The sequence below is a fragment of the Pinus tabuliformis genome, chromosome 4_2 (genome assembly GCF_031772625.1).
Source record: "Pinus tabuliformis cultivar Carrire ecotype Pingquan chromosome 4_2, CPIR1, whole genome shotgun sequence".
Lineage (NCBI taxonomy): Eukaryota > Viridiplantae > Streptophyta > Pinopsida > Pinales > Pinaceae > Pinus > Pinus tabuliformis.
In genome coordinates this window covers 1015784238-1015796044 of record NC_142304.1, presented here as the reverse complement: position 1 = coordinate 1015796044, position 11807 = coordinate 1015784238, and positions in this window count along the sequence as shown.

The following is an 11807-nucleotide window of genomic DNA, read 5'->3' as shown; positions in this document are numbered from 1 at the left end:
GATGGATTCCCATGGATGGCTAGGAGTAGATAAAGGAGTGTACATTCCTTGCTTCTTGATGGTTGACTTGGTGATGGCATAGGTAGTGCGGGATCTGATATATTTCAGAACATGCAATTGGAGTTTGGACCAAATGTACTTTTCTAGTATAGAAACAACCTTCTCCACACCAAAGTGTCCCGTGACACAACTGTAGTGCACCTCCCAAATCAGCTTGGCATGCTTGATTGAAGGAACACAAAGGTGGCCTAGGTAGCGTAATAATGCATCCTGGAGGTGAAAATCAAGATCTTTATTGCCAACTACTAGCATATAGTATGTCGAGGCAAACTTTGGATAATTTTTGTATAGTTGCAGCCATTTGGAGGTCTCGTGACTATAAGATTTGAGAATAGTAGTCAGTGTTGCAACTAGGGGCTGGCTGAGGCAGTCTGCAACATGATTGGTGCTACCCTTTTTGTATTTAATGTTCAAGTGGAATTATTGCAGATATGTAGACCATTTCCGATGGTGATCATTCTGCAAATTCCCTTGTGTTTGTATGAACTAAAGAGGTCATTGATTGGTTTGGATGACTGTCTCCTTCCCCAAAATGTAGTTCTTCCATTGTTGGCAAGCTTGTATGATGGAATACATCTATTTATCATAGGTGGGGTACTTTTGAATTGTATCAGAAAGTGTCTCACTATGATAGGCCACTGGATGCCCATGTTGGGTGAGGAGTGCACCAATAGCATAGTCTGAGGCATCTGTTTCAATTTCAAATGGTTGTTGCAGGGTTGGGAGTGTGAGTATCGATGTAGAGTAGAGGTGGTGCTTCAACTCAATGAATGCCTTTGTTGGGACTTGGACCAGCAAAACTTTTCTTTCACCCCACCCATAGTAATCTGAGTCAAAGTCCAAGTGATATGGGAGAATCCCAACATGAACTTCCTCTGTTAGAGTGGTCAGGGCTGGTCAATCTCGAATGACTTGGACCTTGGTTGGGTCCACATGCACATCATGCTCATCTATGATGTAACCAAAGTATTAGACCTGGCTCATGCCAAAGGTGAATTTCTCCACGTTGGCATATAGTTTGTATTGCCGAAGCGTTTGAAGGACCTATCAAATGTGTTGCAATTGTTGTTCCCAACTCTTGTTGAAGATGACGATGTCATCCAGATAAACCACCACAAACCAGTTGGTGAAGGGCCATAAGATGTCGTCCATTAGCCTCATAAAAGTAGCACGGGCGTTTGTCAACTCAAAGGGCATAACCAACCATTCAAAAATGCCTTCCTTGGATTTAAAGGTGATCTTCCATACATGTGTGGGCTCTATTAGAACCTGGTGATAACCAGACTTTAGATCGATCTTGCTTAAATACATGGCCCCCTTGAGTTGTTCTAGTAGGTCATCATTCTGTCGGATTGGATACTTGTTCCTCAAATTGATTTTGTTTAGTTCTCGATAATGAATACAGAGCCTCTAGGTCCCATCCTTATTATGTACAAGTATAATCGGGCTCCCACAAGGTGAGGAACTTGGTCAGATGTGCCCTTTATACAACAACTCCTAGATTTTCCACTTGATCTCTTCATCGATTGAATGTTTGACCTGACAATGCAAAGGTACCCCTGTGGGTGAGGAGAAGATGTCCCTATATTCTTCCATGACCATATCCACCTACTTTTGTTCCCTGGAGGAACCCTTCTCGGGGGCCATGGATGTGGCTACGACCTTCCCCTTACTTTGAGAGTGAATTAGAGAGAAAAAAAATTTCCCAATCTGGGAGATGACCTTCCTGCATTGCTTAGAAATGATTGAAGAGATGACGATAGGTGGGGCCACCTTCGGTATTGTGTATAACTTAGTACCCAAAGAAATAATAACAGAGCAAGGTCTAGACTCATATATAGCATGTCACTTCCATAAGTATGGTTGTCCTAATAATACAACACAAACTTCAAGAGGAGCAACATCACATAGTGCCTCATTCGTGAAGGGCTTGATTCTTTAGGGAAGGAATCACTGTTGGTTGATGTAGAGATCTCGTCCTTGGTGAAGCCACAAAATGGTATACAGCTACGGATGTGCTCTAGTTGGCAGTCCAAGTGCTTCACGACCTCTTCATAAATGAGGTTCTCCTGTTGTCAACAATGAACTGCAACAGGGAACCCTTCACCCACATTTATGAGTGGAATAGGCATTCACCTTCTTATGGATCTTCAGGCTCACTCTTCTGGATCTTGGTGGTAGCCATAGTGGCACTGGGATCCATGTCAATGATCCACTTCCCTTTGTCATTTCCCTTGTCAGAATACGACTTAGAGGCGGAACATGCGTCAGACTTAGAAGCCTTTAGCTCGGCCACCAGTGACTTCTTAACTCGACACTCACTTATGTTGTGAGTGGAGCTCTTATGGAACTCACACCACTTTCCCGTGTGCTTCTTTGTCTTCGTGGTGTTTTTCTTTACTTGCAGCTTCGACGGGTTCTCCCGAGTCGCCCCGCCTTGGCCTTGCCCTTTTCTCTGCAGTTGGGGACGCCTTGCCCTTGCTTCAGATTTGCAGATCCAAAGACTCGTTTTTCTATTTAAGATTCTTCTTGATCTTGAAAACGTATCAATACATTGTGCTGAGCAAGGAGATATCCAGGAACTCCATGTCATCCTGGATGTACTTGTGTAGGCAGACACAATACTTTAGTACCAAATATTTCTCAGAATCCTTGATACCCAAATTTGTGCGAAGGGTATGAAAAATATTGGTAAACTTTGGCATGTCTTGGTCCCTTCCCTGTCATAGTGTGGTCCACTTTATGTATTTATCCTCATAGCTCCTAACAAGGTAGTATTGCTCCTTGATAACATCCTGGAACAAATCCCAATTGGGTGTGGCCAAAAATAGTGAGGGTTTACTTTCATCCTTCTGCTCACAGTAGGTTTCCCACTAGTCCCTGACTTGGGGGGCAGCTTTGAGAAGAGCAAAAGTAATATTTTCCTGGCTAGAAAATTCATGAAAATAAAAATATCCTTCTAGAACATTTAACCATTTATCTACAGTGTCCGCATCTATCTAACTCTCAAATATGGGAATATCAAAGTTAACTTGTACCTTAAAGGGTGTGGCACTTCCAGCGTAGCTACTAGAAGTAGATGTGTTGCCCTTGGGTAGCTGTTGAAGGATCTGGGAAAAGTTGTCCATCATTACATTCCTCTATCGCTCGAGGGTTTCTTCGACCAATATTTTGAAAGAATCTCCTACTCCCTCATCTTTATTTTCTTCCCCATGGGAGGTTGTCGGGATTTGTGAGGTTGGTCTTGTAAAGGTTCGACCAGTTCAAGCCCTAACTCCTTATATCCCGATCTCTTTGGGGACATGCAAATAAAAACAAATAAAGAGCATACCAATATAATAACATTGATCTAAATTTAAACAAGAAAACAACAAATTACAGATATAACCATAAATACAAAGATGCAGCAGAAATAACGCTTCATTTCATTAATATCAAATACTGAAATGTGATTACAAACAGAATGGAAATAACACTAGATCGAGCAATGGTAGCTTATCTTTGAGAAGAGATGTGGTGGCCACATGCCTCTAAAATGTGTTACAATGAGGCTCCAAGGCATGTTTATTATTGATAAACAATGGAAAACCCTAAACATCCATAAACCTAACCCTCATAGACGACGCGCCAAAATTGTGGCATTTGTAAATTGGTACATCAATTTCCTAGGGTCATAACTTTCGCATACGATCTTTGTTTGGCTATCATAATACCTTTTTTCGAAGATCTCAAAGAGTAGGTCGAAAAAAAATGAGTTTCCTCATTTGGGATTGTTGGTTCTGGAGCCTAATTTCTTTTTTATTCAAAGGTATCACCGCATTCAACCCCAGTTCATAATGGGGCGGCAATGTCGCCCATTATTTGGGTTGCAAGGGGGGTCGAGGGGAGGGAAACAACCTCGAAGCTAAAAATAGATGTAAAATTGCCTTGTCAAATTTTGTAATTTTTTAGTCAATCTAGTTTGTTCATTAGGTGGAAATACGGCGATAGAAGTTATGTTTAATTTAGTGTTTTTTTCCTTAGAAGGCAACTCCTCACTATATATGGGGGAATTGTGTTGTGGCTATGTAGATGTGTATTCTGAGAGAGAAAGGGAGAGGAGATTGTGTGAGAACAAAGATGATATTTCAACGGATCTATTGTAGGTTGTATATCTTCATTTTGTTGGATAATATAAAAGGAAGGACTGGTTGTTTCTCTGTGGACGTAAACCAAATTGGGTGAACCATGTGTATCTGTGTCTCTCTTATTTTATGCATTTTCTGTGTTTATATTTCTACAATATTTTGTGTGTTCCATTGCTCTGTAATATATAATTCTCTATCATGGACTTTCTTGGTCTCTCCATTCTCCCTAAAAACTTTGTTTAGTGCCTCAAAACGGCTTCGGAAGTTCAGAACCCGAAAAACTGCCAAAAATAGTAAATTGTGCTACAATTAAGGAAACTGGAAAACTGAAAGAGGCAGTGTTGGGGGTCCAAGTGGAATAGGAGGGTGGCCACCAATATCCACCTTGATCAAGAATTATTCATTCTATCACTCCTTATGATTGATAAAGAATTGTTAAGAGCAAGGTGTTATATTTCGTTTAGCAAATTTCTTTCTAGTCAAATGTGTTGTTTCTTTCGTATAGCTGCAGTTTCTTGGGAAATAGCTTGTACTTAGCAGAGTTTTTTTTAGAAGGTTTAATGTTTCGATTATCTTGAATAATCTTTTGATTGTTTGAAATCATGAAGTTGTGAGTAAAGTTGTTCTTGTAGGAAATCCTTGTTGTTTCTTTTTTTCATGCATTTACCTTTAATTAGGAATAGACCGACTAGGTTACATAAACACTATTATTTTGACATATAGTGTGGACAACCTTGAAATAACTAGATGAGTTCTGGGTTGAAAACTTAATATTTAAAGGTCTGTTGGTATTTTTAAAGAACAACTAAGTAACCCAACATTTTTTCTTCGTTGTCGGGGAGGTTGTCAAAGAAGTTTTCGTTGTATCCCTGTAGGGTTGGGTATTAAAGATGGAAAATAAGAACTTGCGCATGCAGCAAGTAAAACTATTGTACCAGTGCCTACCCTTAGCTAATACTTTTATAATTTTTTATTTTGCATGACTAGGAAAAAGAAGAGGACCATAAATCAAGAAGTTATAGATTCAAAACCTATTTCAAAAACCACCAAAACTCAAGGTCACTCTAGCCTTGGAGGAAAGGCCTTTATAGATGAAATCATTTACCATTCGGAATCTCAAGCATCGGTAGGTACCTGAACAACAGTTGGGAATGGTTGTAGTGTTGTCTCTCAAGTGGCATGATTATCATGTGTAGCTCACGCTGAGATTCAAGATAAGACTTTGAGGTCTGAGTAGAGTTTCCAAAATACATTTATTAATGACCCCAGTCCTTCCAGTAAAAGAGCGGAGCATTCTTGTAACCTAAGAGGGGGAGGAGGTCAAACAAGTGAGCCACAACTACAACCTTCTAAATTTCTAGCAACACCTATTGCAAAGGGAGAATATGAAAATCTTGATCTAAGTAGCATTGTAAGATCTTCTTAGAACACAGAACCTAGCGAGTACATTGTTCTTCGAATAATATCCACTGACTACAAAATACCTGGGGATTACTGGAAATTTTTTTACCAAATGGAAAATGCTACACCAGGAACCATTGAATACTCTATTGTCGATCTGTAGGCTAATGCACCAATGAAAGCTATCCCATTACATAATCTTCCAAATTTTTATGGAATGCCTTCTGAGGATCCTAATGCATTTCTAGTTGAATTTAACTTCTTATGCCGAATTTATGATTATACCACATATCCTAAAAAAATGAAAATGTTTCCTTCCACTTTAAAGGGAGAAACTCTACGTTGGCTTATGGGGTTAGGTGGAGGCACCATAACTTCATGGGATCATATGAAAAATGCATTCCTCACTAAATACTAGGACTATTGTCGATCTAGGGATATGAAAGAAGAAATATTTAAAATGATTTCCAAAGAAGATGAGACTTTAGAAGAATATGTTGAAAGATTCCAATATAACCTACAAAGATCATCTTATACCACTCTACCTAGAAAAGTCCTAAAAACTACTTTGATTAGGGGAATGAAAGATGAATGGATAGAGAAATTTAATTTAATGGGAAAAGGTGATATTTCTAAGGAATGATATGATGACATTGTAAATCTGTGTATTAGGTGTTGGCGAGGAAGTACACGAACCAAATCTAGAGTTTGGGACCCCCTTAGTAGAAATAGAAGAACTACAGGAGTAGGGGTGACTTGCGCAGAGATTGGTAATCTCCTAGAAGACTTTAAAACTGATATTTTTAGTATGTTAGATACACATCTGGATGTCTTGCAGGTAAAAAAAAACAAGCAGAAGTAAAACATACTTTATCCATTTTATGCCTTCTCTATTGAAAGAAGCATAGTCCCAAAGAGTGGCTACTGGATGAAGTCGAAATATGTTCCATATGTGCCAAATATCACTCCACCGAACGTTTTCCCTCGCTCCCAGGACTAAAAATTGTGTCCAAGGAGGTGAAGGAAGATATTGAGCCAGCATACCTTATGACACGACGATGATAGTGGAAAACACGCTCTCCAGGTATGATCTAAGATCTTGCTTTGTTTCATTCTAGATAGTATACCCAACAACATATTCCTATATCTCAAGGGAAGAAACCTTTTAATACCACATGGGAATCCCAATAATACTCTCCACCACCATGGGAAGATCAACATTTTTTTGGGCCCTCATGGCGTAATCAACAATATTCTACACCCTAATGGAAAAATTATTAAAATAACCTATACCCTTCCCAATGGGAAAATTCCTCCACATGGACCATTGTGGTATCAAAATTGGCAATGCCCTATGGGACTGGTTAATCCATCTTTTAGGTCATTTCCTTAGTTGCAAGCACCATTACAAACTCCTCTCCAATTACCCCAAAATGTTCCACCTCCATTTCACCCTCAGCTACCTTCCTAGCCCTAGTAATAGACTTGTCCAGTATTTGGAAATGGTCGAAAAATTCACAGTATGACTCCACCTCCTTCAAATGTAATGAGTTACGGTTAAGATCTGGACAGACGATATTCCCAGAAGATGATGTAGGGAAATAGGGGTAGGTAGACAATGAAAATTTTACCAAAGATTAGCCTTTAACATAACACTCTTCATCACCCGTAGTTATCACTAAAATAGAAATGCCTAATAAATTAGCGAAACAACAAGAGTCTGCTACATCTACAAATGCGACTCCACCATACCCCGGGAGACTTAATCTAATTAAAGAACTGGTTTATTCTGATTTGATGTTGTAGGGGAATTGAGAAATTTATGTATTAAAATTCCTCTTCTCCAGGCTATTTGAGATGTTCCAATTTATGCCAAAACTATTAAGGAACTATGTGTTAAGAAGCCTAGGAGAAAACCAAAAGACCCTCCTATATTCCATGTGTTAGGAACACTTTATGACCTTATCCTAGGGAAGCAAGTACCTATTAAGTATGATGATCCTAGAAACCCAGTAGTTATCGTTCAAATCCAGGGGCATAAATTTCCAAACACCCTTGTCGACTTAGGAGTTACAATAAATATCTTGACTACAGAAACTTGTGGTATCCTTGGGATTAAAACATTTAAACCAACCAAAATTATGTTGGAATTGGTCAATAGATCGATAATCAGACTAGAAGGCACTCTAAAAGATATTATCGTCTCTATGGATTCCTAGGAATACCCAATAGACTTCCTAGTTATGAACCCCAAAAATCGGTTGGATGGACACCCTCTGATACTAGGAAGGCCATGATTGGCAATTGCAAATGCTTATATCGAGTGCTGAACAGGAAACATGACAATTGCAAAAGGAATTGTTGTTCAAAACCTCATCCTATATCCACCCACCAAACTTAGCCTATAAATTAATAATTATCAACCGTCTCCTCCAAATGTTAGGAAGAAAATTTCTGTCCTCCTCTTACTTTAGATGAAGCTCTTACTTTTAAAAGGAAAATTGGGGATGATGTGATTAGTGGTTTTATTAACCAAGCATCTATTATTGGTAATACAGCGTGCCAAATGTTAAAAGCAATATTTGATAATGAAGCCTGGGAGATCCATTAAATGTTCTAGATAATGATCATATACTCACAACTACGGTTCACAACAATACTCCCATTGAAATTGAACCAGGGAAGAATTTGAACATCAACGCTAATTTGGATGAACTACAGCATGAAAAATTCATTCAGGTACTCTAGAAATATAAACAGGCGTTCTCTTGGGATTATTTTGATATGAAAGGCATCAACCCTCAATTATGTACACATCATATTTACATTGAGAAAGATGCTCGTGCAATTCACCAACCATAAAGAAGATTAAATCCACACCTTACGGACATAGTAAAATAGGAATTGCAAAATCTTTTTGATGTTAATTTTATATATCCTATTTCTAACAGTCGATGGGTTTCACCTCTGGTTGTGGTCCCCAAGAAAAATGGAAAATGGAATTTTTTTTTGGATTACAGGGAATTGAATAAAGGTACACAAAAAGATCATTTCCCTCTTCCTTTTGTAGATCAGGTCCTTGATACTCTTACTTAGAAGAAATTTATTTCTTTCCTTAATGGTTTCAGTGGATACAATCAAATCCGAATTTCTCCTGAAGACCAGGATAAAACCACATTTACCTATCCATGGGGAACCTTTTCATACAAGGTTTAGCATTTGGGCTATGTAATGCGCCAATGACCTTCCAGAGAGAAATCCTGAGTATATTTTCTGATTTAATCAGAGAAGGACTTGAACTCTACATGGATGATTTTATCCCCCACAGTAATGAATTTGAGCAAGCTTTACAGAATCTGGAGAAAGTTCTTGAATGATGTATTACCACCAAATTATGCCTTAGCGATGAAAAATGCCAAATGATGATGATAGAAGGTGTAGTTCTGGGTCATTATATCTCTGCTTTAGGTATTCAATTTGATCCAGCAAAAATTGAGGTAATTCTTATGCTACCTACTCTAGATACACAGACAGAGGTATGAATTTCGTTGGTTATGTTGGTTATTATCGTCACTTTATAGCACATTTTTTGAAGATAGAAGGACGTTTTGATGTGTAAAAGAGAAATGTGGAGTTCTAATGGATTGAAAAATGCGATGTTTCTTTTTCAGATCTTAAGAAGGTTGTCTCAATAGCCCTTATGTTATAAGGGCCAAATTGGAACTTTCCATTCCATATTTCAGCGGATGCATCTGATACAACAATAGGGTCTGTACTTGGGAAAGAAGAAGACAAAAATCCATATGTTATCTATTATATTAGAAATAATATTACACCAACAGAGCTAAACTACATATGGATGGATAAAGAATTTGTAGCTATTGTTTACTCGATAAATAAATTTCATCACTGTATAATAGGATATCCCATTTTTTTATACACCGATCATTCAACCATTAGATATTTAGCCAATAAACCTGTTACTAATGGTTGAATAACACGTTGGTTGTTGTTATTATAGGAATTTGACATTACCATAAAATATCGGCCAGGGAAGTAGAACCTAGTCACAGGCTTTTTATCCAGAATCTCTATAATAGCCGACTCTTCACCTATGGAAGATAAGTTTCTTGATGAACACATGTTTGTTGCAATGGTTAAAATACTCTTATATGTAGATGTGGAAAACTATCTGGTAGCAGGGAAACTACTAGCACATTTACCATCTTGGGAAAGGAAGCTCATTGTTCAACGTAGTGAACAACTTTCAAAGATTGGCGGATAGCTCTTTCACATGGGGTATTATCTTCAAATCCATAGATGCATCAAGGAAGATGAGATTTATGATATCCTTAAGGCTTTCCATGATGAACCATGTGGTGGGAATTTTGCTGATCGGAGGACTGGGCATAAAGTATTGCAGATGGGCTACTATTGGCCCACGATATTTAAGGATGCAAAAAAATATGTCCAAAGTTGTGATAGCTATCAGAGGATGGGTTGTCCCATTCAAGCTAATGAAGTTCCCCTATAGATTAAAATTTCACTTGAAGCCTTTGAAAGATCGGCATTAGATTTTTGGGCCCCTTTAATCCACCTTCGAACAAAACGACATATATTTTGGTCTACATAGATTATCTGACTAAATGGGGGGAAGTGATAGTCTAAAAATCTATAGAAGAGTTAGTTATTAACTTCTTGTTTTAACTATTCTTGAGATATGGATTACCCATAGAGATCATCACAGATGGAGGTTCAAAATTCAATGCCCACAAGATTTCTGCTACAATGCAAAAGTATCAAATCAAATGCAGGGTTACTTCCCCTTACCATCCTTAAGAAAATGGCAAGGTGGAAATTAGCAATAAATCTCTGGAGGCGATTCTAAACAAAATTATTTCCGGAAACCACCAGAACTGGGCCACCAAGCTTCCTGAGGCCTTATGGGCCTAACGAACAACTTGGCACAATGCTACTAGTTATTCTCCATACCATCTCATCTTTGGAAAGGAACCCATTTTCCCGATAGAATTTGAAATTAACACTCTCAAAACTGCAAGGGAAGTTGGACTAGATTTGATAGAAGCATAGAAACACTGTGTGCAACAACTTAATGAATTGAATGAAATATGCCTGGCAGCCTTACAGCGCACAACTCTCTTTCAATAGTGAAGGTCCAAATGACATGAACACCTTATCAAGAATAAATCTTTCCAAAAAGGCGACTGGGAACTATTGTACAATTCTATATTCCAGGATTTCCTGGGGAAGCTTCAAACTAGACAGATGGGACCATATGAGGTCATCAAAGTTAATGACAATGGTACAGTGAGCCTTACTACCATTGATGGGTCTGACATATCTCTCCTTTCTAATGCACAATGATTACACCTATATCACTAGCTTCTTATGTGGGAGTCTTTTCTTCATGAGTTAAACCATGATTCAAATTTGCAGGTTTTCGCTAATTGGGGAGGTAACCCCCCAACTATAACCCGCTAAATCATCCTTTTTTGAAATTCTTTCCATTTTGTACATAATGTATATATTGATTGAGGAAATAGTTAAAAAAAAAAAATTAATAATAATAATAAATAAATAAATAAACTTCATAAATAATAAGACATGGGGAAATGTTCTTACCTTAAGTTGTAGTTTTTTTTCCCTTAGGTTATAGTTGTTGTTCCCATAGGTTGCAGTTGTTGTTGCCTTATATCACAGTTGATATTCCCTTAGGTCGCAGTTGTTGTTCTCTTAGGTCGCAGTTGATGTTCCCTTAGATCAAAGTTGTTGTTCCCTTAGGTCACAGTTGTTGTTCCCTTAGGTCATGGTTATTCTTTCCTTAGGTCGCAGTTGTTGTTCCCTTGATTACAGTAATTTTTCCCTTGTCACAGTCAATGTTCCCTTAGTTTCTTTCCTTGCTCCCTCAGTCGCAGTTATTGTTCCCTTAGTTGCAACCGTTGTTCCCTTGTCACAACTGTTGTTCCTTAGTCACATCCATTACTCCCTCAGTCATATTTGTTGTTCCCTTAGGTCGTAGTTGCTATTCCCTTAAGTCGTAGTTGTTGGTCCCTTAGGTCATAGTTGTTGTTCCCTTAGGTTACAGTTGTTGTTCCCTTATGTCGCAGTTGTTATTCCCCTAGGTCACATTTATTGTTCCCTTATGTCGCAGTTGTTGTTCCCTTAGGTCGCAGTTTTTCTTCCTAGGTCACATTTATT